This window comes from Oryctolagus cuniculus, chromosome 5, assembly GCF_964237555.1.
Source record: "Oryctolagus cuniculus chromosome 5, mOryCun1.1, whole genome shotgun sequence".
In the NCBI taxonomy this organism is placed as follows: Eukaryota; Metazoa; Chordata; class Mammalia; order Lagomorpha; family Leporidae; genus Oryctolagus; species Oryctolagus cuniculus.
In genome coordinates this window covers 57,496,523-57,509,995 of record NC_091436.1, presented here as the reverse complement: position 1 = coordinate 57,509,995, position 13,473 = coordinate 57,496,523, and the positions used below count along the sequence as shown (strand labels likewise).

Genomic DNA, 13,473 nt, shown 5'->3' with positions numbered 1-13,473 from the left:
CTGGCTGTTCTGGCCGGTTGGAAAGTGAATCAGTAGATAGAAGACCAAACTCTCTCTCCCTTGCTCTCTCTGACACTCTGCCCTTCAAATAAACAATAAATAAATAACTCTTCAAAAAGACAGAAGACCCACTTCACTTAGAAAATTCACATCCCGTATCAGAGTGCTGGGACTTGAATTCCTGACTTCTGAGTTCCTGACTTCAGCCTTGTCAGGACCACCTGGTTCAGGCAGGCATTTGAGGACTTGAACCAATAGATCAAAGATCTCTCTCTCTCTCTTTCTCTCTCTCTCTTCCCCTGCATTTCAAATAAAGACAATTTTTAAAAGCTAACATTGAACCGCCTGCAGCAGTGGCATCCCACATGGGAGCCGATTTGAGTCCCAGCTCCTCTTCCAATTCAACTCTCTGCTATGGCCTGGAAAAGCAGTAGAAGATGTCCCAAGTCCTTGGGCCCCTGCACCTACATGGGAGACCTGGAAGAACTCCAGGCTCCTGGCTTCAGATCTGCCCAGCTCCGGACATTGCAGCCATTTGGGGAGTAAACCAGCAGATGGAAGACCTCTCTCTCTCTCTTCCTCTGTCTCTCTAGAACTCTACACTTCCCAAATAAATAAATAAATAAATATTTTAAAAAGAACTTTATCACCACCAACAAAAAGAAAGCTAATATTGAAAGGGAGACGAAAAGGCAGGAAGTCTAAATCGTAAATCTTGGCAAGAGTTTCCTGCTCTGGAAACTGTGACTCAGATGTGGCAGAGGTGAGGTGGAGCCATGGCAGGAGGCACAGCAGCAGGGCCAGGGGGAGCAGCTCGTGCACGGTGGGCCTTGGCAGGTGTGCCAAGGGGAGCACGTGGGTAATGGTGGCTGCATCGTGACGAGTCTGTTTTGTTAGAAACAAAAAGACAAAAGGATAGAGGCAGGCAAACCATGCAGTCAGTAAACACTAAGTTGCTCTTCGCCGTCCTCACCTGTTCCAGCGATCTATCACCGCATGAAAAGTCACCCCAAAACAGTGTCCCGGGGGGTCAGGGTGTGGAGAAGGGCTCGGCTGGGTGTGACCTGTCTCTCCTGTGAGCTCAGGACCTCCCTATGTGTCTCCTAGTTTGGTTTCCTCACAGCATGGCAGCCTCCAGGGAATCAGACTGCAAAGAAAGCAAAGCTTTCAAGAACAAAGATTCCAAAGAGCAAGACAGGAAATGCACCATGGGGGCGGGGGCGGGGCTTGCGCCTTGCAGTTAAGAAGCCAGTGAGGACGCTCCGTGTCAGTTCGGAACACCTGGGTTCCACGCTTGGCCCAAGTTCCTGACTCCAGCTTCCTGCTAATGCACACCCTGGGGGGGTGGGGGGGAGGGCAGCAGAAATAGCGCTCAAGCAGTTGGGTTCCTGCCACCCAAGTGGGAGACCTGGACTGCGTTCCCAGCCGTCAGTATCAGCTATCCCACCCATTGCAGGCATTTGAGGAGTGAACCAGCAAATGCACGTGTTCTCTCTGTCTCTCAAATTAATTAATATTAAATTTTGTTTAAAAAACCTGACTCATCTGTTTTGATGGTGTGTTGGCAGTCACATAGCATTATTATTATTATTATTATTTGCTATACTCTATCAGACAAAAAAGTCAGAAAATCGGTACACTTTCAGGGTCAAGAAGATGGACCCTCCTCCCCAAGAGAAGAGAGTAAAAGGATTTGAGGACATATGAGTACTAACCAATAGCAATTCGCCATTGCTTTTGTCTTGAAATGAAGCTTCCGTTACCCTGGCCACTACCAATTCTAACTGGTCTATGTTTCTGCCTTCCAGACCTCAGATTGGAGTGTTTCCTCTGCTGAAAATGCTACCAGGTAAGGAAGCTGAGCTGCAGAGAGGGCCTCGGGAGGAACCTCAGCCCCCAGGATTCAGGCTCTTGTGCGATCCTCTCCCTCTCCGGTCCTGGGCACCACCTGAAAGAAGCAATCCGTGGGATTTCCAAGGTTAGCACATGAAAAAGCCTCGACCCTTCCACCTGTTTCTTCTGAAATGCTCATTCTGTGGAAAGCCAGCCGCATGCTAGAAGTCTAAGCCCAGCACGCACTGAGGAGGCCCAAGTTAGCCAAATGGAGGAAGAGAGAAACGTGCTAAGCAAACCACCAGAGATTTCAGCCACTTCAGCCCAGGGAACCAGACAGAGAAATGAAGACTACGATGGGGGAGGGGCGGGGGGGGTAGGAGGGAGTGTTGTGGAGCAGCAGGTTAAGCCTCTGCCTGCACAGCCAGCATCTCATATGAGTGATGGTTCGAATCAGTTGCTCCACTTCCAATCCAGTTTCCTGCTAATGTGCCTGGGAAAGCAACAGAAGATGGTCCAAGTCCTTGGGCCCTTGTCACCCAAGTGGGAGACCCGGATGGAGTTATGGCGCCTAGCTTCAGCCTGGCCCAGCCCTGGCTCTTGGGGAGTGAACCAGCAAATTGAAATTCATTCTCTCTCTCTCTCTCTTTCTCTCTGTAACTCTGCCTTCCAAATAAATAAAATAAAGGTTCCCATTTTTTTATATATAAAGGAAGCCACCGTGGACACTCAGCCTGGTGGAGCATCCAGATTGCTTCTGCCCAGGCCTCACCAGGCTGTGATCACTGTTGGTAAGAGGCAGGCACTCACCTAAGTGTACTCAACTCCCAGAATCTTGATAAATACTAATAAGTTCATAGTTAATAACGTAATATTTAATACATAATATAATATTATATGAATATATTATATATTAGAGATAATAAAGTTTTTTAAGGATTTATTTATTTATCTTAAAGTCAGAGTTATAGAGAGAGAGGGAGAGACAGAGAGATCTTCCATCTGCTGGTTCACTCCCCAAGTGGGTACAATGGCCAGGGCTGAATCAGGCTGAAGCCAGGAGCCAGGAGTTTCTTCCAGGTCTCCCACATGGGTAGCAGGGGCTCAAGCACGTAGGCCATCTTCTGCTGCTTTCCCAGGCTGTTAATAAGCTGAGTTTTGAGGCAGCCTGTGATGCAGCCAGAACACCCAGTTCTTTCAATTCTGCCCCCAGAAAGTCTGGCTTTCTTAAGCAGGCCTTCATTCCCATGGACCTGCTGAGGCCAAGCTTTCTGTCTGGCTTCTGAGCCAGGATTCACGCCTTTGAGGAAGTTGGTCTTGGAGGTAATATGAGATGTGCTCACAAACAACTAGAAAATAACACAGACAGGAAACATGCCACAGGTCAGAGAGGGAGAGGGAAAAGGAGAGGGAGAGGGAGAGGGAGAGGGAGAGGGAGAGGGAGAGGGAGAGGGAGAGGGAGAGAGATGCGAATTATTCCAGCCCAGCCCAGAGTCAGGGGCTTCAGCAGGAGGTGGTGTTGACCTGGGTCTGCAATGCTGAGTTGCAGCCCGCAGATTTGTTTTGCAGAAACAGCCAGCTACTGAAAAAGTGAAAGGTGATGTGGTGAACAAATATATTCCATGGAAATTATCCCGGAAGTGATGTATAAAGTACATTACATCTCAGACACACTAGATGGGGTGTGCGGTCACTGGGGAGACTGTAAAGAAGCTGTCGGACAATCCAGGGGAGAAGCAGCAAACCCCAGATCCAGACGTGGCAGTGAGGCTGGGGTTAAGGGGAAGTTGACCAAAGTGACACTGCGGGGGCCAACGGGACTCTTCCTGTCCACACAATGATAAAATTATGGCACCAACTCCCCTTTTCCTTGAATAAGTGAAACCAAAATAAATAATTTCTCAGTTTTCGTTTCTGGAAGACAACACGGCTTTTCAAAGAAAGGAGGTTAAAAAAATACTTCATGATCTCGGAGAAAACCGAAAATTAAATCCGTAACTTTAAATAAGTATAATTAGAGGTCACCCTTTCGAGCATTCGTGGCCAGTTCTAATATATTCCGGTTGATTTACAACTTCTGTCGCTTACCCACCCCTCTGGCATTGTTAGTAGTGGAAGAAGCCTCCAAAAACAACGCCACGCCAGAATTAAAAATCCACAGTGCCGCTTGCTGAAACCAGGGCTGCGCCAACTATTTTTTAAGGGAAGAGCTCCCTCTTGTGGTCAAAGTGTTCTTTACCACTTGATCATTCTGCCGTATGTCTATTTAAGAAACTAACGAGTCATGTTCCACTTCCCTTAGAACTGAATTTGCACTTTAAAATTTTTCTTGATTATTACTGAATAGGTTCTTTATCATTAACTATTTTTTTTGACAGGCAGAGTGGACAGTGAGAGAGAGACAGATAGAAAGGTCTTCCTTTGCCGTTGGTTCACCCTCCAATGGCCGCCGCGGCCGGCACCAGCACATCACGCTGATCCGAAGCCAGGAGCCAGGTGCTTCTCCTGGTCTCCCATGCGGGTGCAGGGCCCAAGCACTTGGGCCATCCTCCACTGCACTCCCTGGCCATAGCAGAGAGCTGGCCTGGAAGAGGGGCAACCGGGACAGAATCCGGCGCCCCAACCGGGACTAGAACCCGGTGTGCTGGCGCCGCAAGGCGGAGGATTAGCCTAGTGAGCCACGGCACCGGCCTATCATTAACTATTAATCTCCATATTTACGATTATTATAATTTGTAATTATCAGGGTTTAACAAGGTGTGTATTGAGTTTCAGACTACACCAAAATTTAATTATCACCTAATTAATGCATAAGCTAGTATACTATAAATGTTCCAAGAAAGCTAGGTCTTCATTTATCATTATAAAAAGTCCTCCTTGATGAGCCCATGTCCTCTTAAAATTACTTTAAATCAAAATTATTCCAAAAATGTACATTTCCCATCCAAATGCAGAATGAAGTGTAGAAACGAAGTAAGCTTCATTTAACTTTGCCTTGCAGTCTTTCGTGGGGACTGATGACTGAAAGGTGAGCCCACGCCACAAGTGGAAGCCCCAGGGCTGGTGGAACACCCAGGAGCAGCCCTTCCCTCCACCTGCAGGATCAGGGCTCCCGGACCCACCGCACAGAGGACTCGCCTGCTCAGAGGAGGGAGCCCGGTGGCACTTGAGGGCTGGTGAGGAGTTGGCCATGCAGAGGGCTACAGTGTGCAAAGGTCTAGCGTCACCAGAGCGGTAGCTCAGGTCGGCAGGGGCTCAAGCAGGTGTGGGAGTTTATTCCCCCCACCTGCAGAGGACCTGCCTGAGAGAGCCATTACTGAAGTACTCTGCCTTCAAGACAACATTGAGGCCTCAGGACTGCATCACCACCTGGTCTACTTCTACCTTATTTACTGAGGGAAAATGATCTCCCTGATCGGGGCTGACACCAGTGCTTGAAGCCAAGTTAAGCAATTATAAGCCCAGCTCTGAAAACAGTTATTTGTATGAATCGACACCACTCCCTGCAGGTGGTTTGGAGGCCAGTTTTGATGAAAATGGTAAGCTAGTTTTAGGAGTGGGCAGCTTTCCCACCTGAAGGCTATTCAACCCCAGATCCTGACTCGAACTAAAATCCAGCCCAGCTGCCTGTCCTGGCGCCCTACTCAGTGGAATCGCATCTCTGAGTCAGGTGACACCCAGAGTGAACAGGAAAGCTAAACATTGCGTGTAGCCAAAATTACCCTTGAAAACTCCTTAAATTATCCATATTAAGCATGGGTTTGTTTATGGAACCCAGTCGTGTGGATCTTACAAACCCTAAGGTATGAAGACCATTGAGTTAAATTCTGAGGAGCATAAAATTAGAGTCACATGGAGAGGTTGGATAGGTTGGATATTCCATCCATCCTGGCTGTAACATTGCTAACAGCTACTGGGGCAATCAGTGGGGAATTCTAAACATTCCTGTTTGCCTGCATAACTTGTTCCCTCTTTAATTTTGTAGACTTGACTCAATGTTCTAATTCAACTTTTCTAACTTAGGGCAGTTGCACTCTTGTTGCAGTAAGGATCAAACCAAGACTGTAACTTGTACAGTGTCACAAGCAGATGCTCAATAAGTGTTTACTGAGTTTGAATCCCCTGTCATTAGCCTATTTTCATGTCCTCTTTGAAAAACTCTAGAAATGAATTTGGCCACCTTCTTCCCGTCTTCTCAGTTAGCATTTAGTAAGTGGTTGTACTGAAAAGCTCGCAACCTTTTAAACTAGCTCACTGATTTTTTGTCTTCTTGAATAGTGTTGTACTTCCTTGGGTTTTATAAAGTGAGCCTAAGGTAAACGGACACATGCTAGGATTTTTTTTAAAGATTTATTTACTTGAAAGGCAATGTTACAGAGACAGAAGCAGAGACAGAGAGAGGGAGAGAGAAAGAGAGATCTCCCATCCACTCGTTCTCTCCCCAAGTGACCACAACAGTGGGAACTGGGCTAGGCTGACAGAGCAGGATCCAGGAACTTCATCCAATTTCCCAAGTAGGTATCAGAGCCCCTAGCACTTGGGCCATACTGCTTTCCCAGGTGCATTAGCAGGAATCTGGGTTGAAAGTGGAGCAACCAGAATTCAAACCGGTGCCCATAAGGGATGCTAGCATTGTAGGCTGCAGCTTAACCCACTATGCCACAGCACTGGCCCCAGCGCATGCTACACTTTAATTACAGCTTTGTTTCTTTGGATTGCAAGAGCTATCATTCAGTTATACAGGTTGATCAATGTTGCAAAACACACCAGATGACAAAGGAACAAAGCAAGGAACCTCATTGTAATCCTAATGTAACTCTAACAGGGGTTTAGTCCTGCCCTTTCTACAGGTAGCTGAAAGCATCTTAGCACATCAAATTCTACACAACACACATTTGTGAACAATTTTCTATGTTATAAGAATTCACTATAGCACAACAAAGAACACAATGATGAATAATACATAATTATTACCCTAAAGGAGCATTTTCTCTATTTTCACCCTCTCATACATAAAAACAGTGATCTCGGTTAAGGTGCACTCATAGTTTAACCACAATTTCCGTTTCTCATTAAATTAATTAGCTGGAAAAATACAAAAGAATTTCTATAAATATTCTTTCCAATTTGATTATGAGATTAAAGCTGTTCCTTTTGAGGTCCTAGTTTCTTGCTTGCTGATATTATTAACAAAAGTTAATATAATTTTTCAATGTTTTAATTCATCAATTCTAATTTGGGACTTCTGACAACTCGTTAACAGATAACCAAGTTTGTAGGGCTTTTTGTATAAGATACCTCAATCAGTACATTGTTATCACCACAGCAGGCAGAAAAATGAGAATCTATTTTATTGACCAGGAAGCTACTAAGAAATAGTCTCTCTCTCACTCCTTTTTATAAGATGTGTGAAGGTACTGACTGCTGGTTTCTTGCCCAATAATACAGGTGCTTAATGATGCAGTTCTCATCTACAATTCTCTGGCGACTAAGAAGATTTTCATGCCTTGTATTTAATTATTCTCCATTTGATCTCGTCTATTGTAAAGCACCTGTTAGGTCTTCACACTATTTGCCTCACTGACGTATTCCAGTATTTATAAATTCTGGAGATCAGTCTCTTTTGGATATGTGTTACAAGCACTTCCTGTATTCTCTCTCTCTCTGTGTGTGTGTGTGTGTGTGTGTGTGTGTGTGTGTGTTGGGGGTAGTTCTTTAAGAAACAGATATTTTAAATTTAATCCCTGAAAATTTTTATTTAGTCATTGCTTTGAAGTGGTTTTTGGATGTAGAATTCTAGCCAGACTGTTTTTTCCTTTCAGTATTTAAAGACGCTGCCGCACCGTCTCTGGCTTTGCATTGTTTCTAATGAGGAACCACATACTTTATATGTCTCTTCTTTCTAGCTCCTTTTAAGTTTTTTTTAAACTTTTATTTAATAAATATAAATTTCGAAAGTACAGCTTTTGTATTATAGCAGCTTTTCCCCCCATAACCTCCCTCCCACCCGCAACCATCCCATCTTCCACTCCCTCTCCCACCCCATTCTTCATCGATTCATTTTCAATTATCTTTATATACAAGTTTTTTTTTTAAACTTTTATTTAATGAATATAAATTTCCAAAGTACAGCTTAGGGATTACAATGGCTTCCCCCCCATAACGTCCCTCCCACCTGCAACCCTCCCCTTTCCCATTCCCTCTCCCCTTCCATTCACATGAGGATTCATTTTCAATTCTCTTTATATACAGAAGATCAGTTTAGCATACATTAAGTAAAGATTTCAACAGTTTGCTCCCACACAGAAACATAAGGTTTTTTTTTTTAAAGATTTTATTTATTTGTTTGAGAGATAGAGTTGCAGAGAGTGAGAGGGAGAGACAGAGAGAAAGTCTTCTTTCCATTGGTTCACTCCCCAAATGGCCTCAACAGCCAGAACTACGCTGATCCAAGCCAAGAGCCAGGAGCTTTTTCCAGGTCTCCCATGCAGTTGCAGGGGTCCAAGCACTTGGGCCATCTTCCACTGCTTTCCTGGGCCACAGCAGAGAGCTGGACTGGAAGAGGAGCAGCCAGGACTAGAACCGGGGCCCATATGGGATGCTGTTGCCACAGGTGGAGGATAAACCTACACATCTCAGCATCACAGCACCGGCCCTGCTTTGAGGTTGATCACTTTTAAAATCAGTTTAATTATTACATTCAGTGTGACATTTTCATCACATTTCTCGTAGTGATTCATTGAGCCCCTTGGTTATTTCTTAAGTGATTTTTTTTCTGCGCTCACTCCCCTCCCATGGAGACCAGAGTTAGAGTTGTTAGGCCACGTGGCGCTGCCCCACAGCTAAACGGAGCGCTCTACACTTTTTCCGACCTTCCTCTTGCTGGTACATTTTGAACAGCTGTGGTTGCTGTTTCCTCAAGCTCATTCATCTTTCTGGGGCGGTAGTCAGCTCCGGATCCCACCCATTAACTTTTCCTCTCAGACATCGGACTTTTGATCTCTGGAGTTCCAGCCGGGTCTTTTTCATGTCTTTCCCCTATCTTCTGAAGCATGTGGAATAGAGCTAAAATGATTACCTTAATGTCCTAATTACACTTCTAATTTTTTCTCTGTATAATTTAGCACTTCCTCCATTGACTGATTTTTCTCCTCAGTGTCACCCAGACATTATGAAATTTGCCTTGTTAGAGGTTAGATTTTTTGTATTATTGTAAATAATCTTACGGTTTATAGTTAATTTGTGGAAACAGCTCAGCTCTTCAGCTTGCGGTTCCGTTGTGTTAGAGAAGAGCAGTCCGGAGTTGATTCTGGCCGACTGCTAAGGCAATGCCTTCCTCAGAACCCTGCCTGTTGCTGTATGAATTGGGTCGTTTTCTAGGCTGGCTGCTAAAAGCACAAAATATTTCCAGCCGTGTTTGAGCTCCCAATGTTATTCCCTCTCTCTTTTGGGGTGGCTCTTTCCCCAGACTCAGGTATTTTCTTGGAGACGTCTGCTGATCAGTATCAACCTGAAAACCTCGCTGCAGATGCGGGGAGGCCTCTCGACAGAGCCCTCTCCTCCCTGATGCTCTGGACCGCCCCAGATCCCAGCCCCAGCTGCTCAACTCAAGGAGACCACAAAGCTCCATCTCGTGTCCCCTGCACTGTGCCTGGAAACTCTGCCCAGGAAGTAAGCTGGGCGACCCTAGTGTATTAGTTTACTGGGGTTACCACAAAAAATACCACAGACGGAGTGGTTAGAGTAATAGATATTTATTTTCTTACAGTTCTGAAGGCTGGCAGCCCAAAATCAAGATGCGGTAAAGTTGTTTTTCTTTCAGGCTTCTCTCTCTGGCTTGCACATGGCCACCTTCTCACTGTGTCCAAACATAGTCTTTTCTCTCCAGGTGGGTACACCCCTGCTGTCTCTTTATGTGTCCCAACTTCCTCCTCTTACAAGGACCCCAGTTAGATTGGAGTAGGGCCCACCTTAATGACCTCCTGTCATATTTGGTCTTTGTTTTTATGAGTTATTTATTTGAAAGGCAGAGTGACAAAGAGGAAGGGGAAAGGGAGAGAGGGAGGAAGGAGGGAGGGAAGGACATAGAGAGGAGAGAGAGAGAGAATGCACCCAGATTCCATGTATAAAAATGTCTTTTGTAATATTATTTACATTTTATGTGAAGGTAAATGGATAATCAAATTGTGGCATACTTATGGAGTGAAATGTTATAACACAATGAAAAGTAACACACTACGGATATGTACAATAAAATAAATGATTCCTGCAAAAACTGTAGGGAAAAAATGCTCATCTGCACTATAATTCTAATAAAATTCTGTCAAATTGTATCCATTTTTCAGGCCAGAAGTTTCTTCAAGTAATTTAAATAAATCATAAGAGAATGTTGACGCGAAGAAATTAGTATGAGTTCTCTGTTAGCTCAAGAAGTTGTGGGGAGAAAAGAGTTCTCCAGTTTTTGAGGAATCTGTTTCATGTCAATTAGGGATCAGCAAACTTCTCCTGTAAAAGACCGCATAGTAAAAGTATCCATGCAGCACGCACACCACGTGCTCTGTTAGATTCACAACTCAGAAGAGGAAAGGCATTATAGGTGTGTGAGTATCTGCCATCCATAAGAAATGTTGAAGCTATTTATCCCTGTGACATTGCATTCCAGTTGCAGCCAAAACGTCACTCATGCTTGACTGGCTATCTTGCCATTTTCCCGAGAAGGTAGTCTCTTACAATTCAGCCCAGCAGATAAGGGCGTATTTAGGTGTCTTTTGTCCTCATCTTCCAGCTCCTTGGTTGACGCTCCCCCTCTTCATGGAGGAACGACACTAAACCCTGCCTAGGCTTCATATCCGAGTCACGGCACCATTATGTCGCTCCCCGTCTTCGCGGAGGAACGACACAGGACCCTGCGCTGTTCTTTTGTCTGCTCGGCCCTCCCCGGGTTTGCTGCTGGTTCTTCCCGGGTTGGCTACCGACCCTTCCACCTCCATGGAAGGGCGGTTCCCCATGCCACTTTCCCCACTTCCGCGGGGGAGCGGCACACCGCCGGCTGGCTCTCTCGGGGGCTGCACAGGTGTTCCTTCAGATAGATGTTTCTGGTGCATGTTGTCTCTCTCCTCCTTTATAGTCCTCTTCCACCAATCCCAACTCTGCTACCCACATGCTGAGTACGCTGCTCTCCTCCAATCAGGAGCAGGTCCTACAGTTTATTGGTTGAACTGGAGGCAGCTGTGTAGAAGCTGTTTCCTCCTCTCCCAGCGCCATATTGTGGGAGAGCAGATGCATAGAATAAGTCTTAATTCCAGTAACTTAGTCTAGTCCGAGTTGCTCCCAGTTGCTCCCCACAGATCCCCCTTTCTTTTTCTTTTTCTTTTTGGCGTTGATACGCGCCTGTCTTCGGTGCCCCACGGCACACACTCTGCTCTGCCTGCTGGAGTCGCCCACAGGTGCTTATCGTCTTACTAATCAGGCAGACCGAATCCAAGCTCTCTCATTGCTGTGGTGTGGAGAGGCCTTATTTTTCTCTATTTCTCTATCTCCGGGCATTCCTATTTCTCCTATTTTACTTCTATCTGCCAGCATTCCTATTTCTCTCATTTTACTTCTAAACTTCTGTTTCTCTTATCCCCGCAGCTTCCCGGCGCCCACCCCGAGGCTGCTTCTCGGTGCCTCCCCCGCGGCGGCTTCCTGGCTCTGCGCGGCTTACCGGCTTCTATTCGCGCCCCGTGCGCTCTCCCCGTTCGTGCCCCCCGCACTCTCTGCACGCGGCAGCTTCCGCGAATCACACAGCCTAGCTCACGTTTCTGCTTCTTGGTTTTCAGTCTAAGTTCCCTGGGCTAATCTGAAGGATTCCAACCTAGCTTACGCGTCTCCGCCTCTGGTTTTAGCTTTTCACCTTTTGCTCCCCGGGCTGACTTGACGAATCCCAAGCTAGCTTATGTCTCCGCCTCGGCCTGCCCCCACAGCTTCATTTTCCCTAACATATTTTTCTCTACCCGGTATGTTTCCTAACTTTTCTTCCAACAACATTCCCCTCTCATTTCTCCTGGCTTCTCCCCACAGTCCGTATCCAAGTCTGTTTGTTCTAGCTTTCACTTTCGCTTTCGACCTTAGAGATTTCTCCCAGCTTCCCCCCATAGTCCGTATCCGAGTCTATGCCTAGGCTTTCGATAGCTTCTTCCGGCAACTTTTCCATCCGGCTTTTCCCTAGGCTCTTTGATAGTCTCTCTCTCCGGTATTTTCCCACTTCTTCCCGCTTCTTCCCTCCTAGGTTTCCTATCCAAGTCACAGCACCATTATGTCGATCCCCCTCTTCATGGAGGAATGACACTAAACCCTGCCTAGGCTTCATATCCGAGTCACGGCACCATTATGTCGCTCCCCGTCTTCGCGGAGGAACGACACAGGACCCTGCGCTGTTCTTTTGTCTGCTCAGCCCTCCCCGGGTTTGCTGCTGGTTCTTCCCGGGTTGGCTACCATCCCTTCCACCTCCGTGGAAGGGCGGTTCCCCCTGCCACTTTCCCCACTTCCGCGGGGGAGCGGCACACCGCCGGCTGGCTCTCTCGGGGGCTGCACAGGTGTTCCTTCAGATAGATGTTTCTGGTGCATGTTGTCTCTCTCCTCCTTTATAGTCCTCTTCCACCAATCCCAACTCTGCTACCCACATGCTGAGTACGCTGCTCTCCTCCAATCAGGAGCAGGTCCTACAGTTTATTGGTTGAACTGGAGGCAGCTGTGTAGAAGCTATTTCCTCCTCTCCCAGCGCCATATTGTGGGAGAGCAGATGCATAGAATAAGTCTTAATTCCAGTAACTTAGTCTAGTCCGAGTTGCTCCCAGTTGCTCCCCACACTTGGTGGCGTGTCTTGCTGCATAGGTCCTCTGTGGATGAAGGTGACCCCATTCTCCAGCAAGGGTCCATACAGAAGTGGATGGTGTTACGGCCAGTACCAGCGACATCTTCAGAACGAGCCAGGTGGAGGTGATTGGAAGGAAGGAAGCCACAGGTGTGGACCTAGGAAGAAAAGAGTGATTTGTGTAGAGGGAATGGAAAGGGTAGTTGGATCTTTTCTCACCTGTGGCCAGCACATCATGCAGGGCAATCCGGGGCCTATGTGGGAGAGCGTCCTCTGCAAATGCAATGCATTTTGTCTGTAGGCAGCTCCATACCGAAGTATCAGAGTAAATTCTTAAACATACTGTCTCACCTGAGTTTAGATTCAAACATAGGCATATGGTGACAGCTATAATGGGTATAGTACACCCCATTGACAAGTGTGGGGCATAGCTGTCGGCAGTGGTAGTTCTCTTCTAACAGGAAGACTTAAGCAACTTTCCTCTCCTCTTAAATAAATACTTATAGTTATTACTTCATTACTGTTAAATGAATAATACGTTGATGTTACTGAAGATGGGTGACAGATAATTGCTCATAAGTAGCAGAACATAGCAGATGAATGCCAGGCTCTGGATGAACTTCTGCTCTGCCACTCTATAACTTTGTTCCTCAGTCTTACCATCTGAGAAGTGGGAATAATAATTATAATGATAGAATTTGCCTCCATCCTATTGTTGTGAAGAAGCAGCAACGTAAATGTAGATAATGTACTTAGCTAGGTATTGTGACTGCTATTGTTACTAC

At 46.2% G+C, this 13,473-nt stretch overlaps 1 long non-coding RNA gene across 1 annotated transcript in view; it reads left to right on the top strand.

Annotated features, from left to right (window-relative positions):
• Nucleotides 1-10,810, top strand: part of LOC108177460 (uncharacterized) — a 58,329-nt gene extending 47,519 nt beyond the window's left edge. The window contains exons 3-4 of the long non-coding RNA XR_011388575.1: nucleotides 1,809-1,978; nucleotides 4,835-10,810. This is a non-coding gene — a long non-coding RNA (uncharacterized lncRNA). The remainder of the gene's footprint in view (nucleotides 1-1,808; nucleotides 1,979-4,834) is intronic.
• Nucleotides 10,811-13,473: the final 2,663 nt, after the last annotated feature.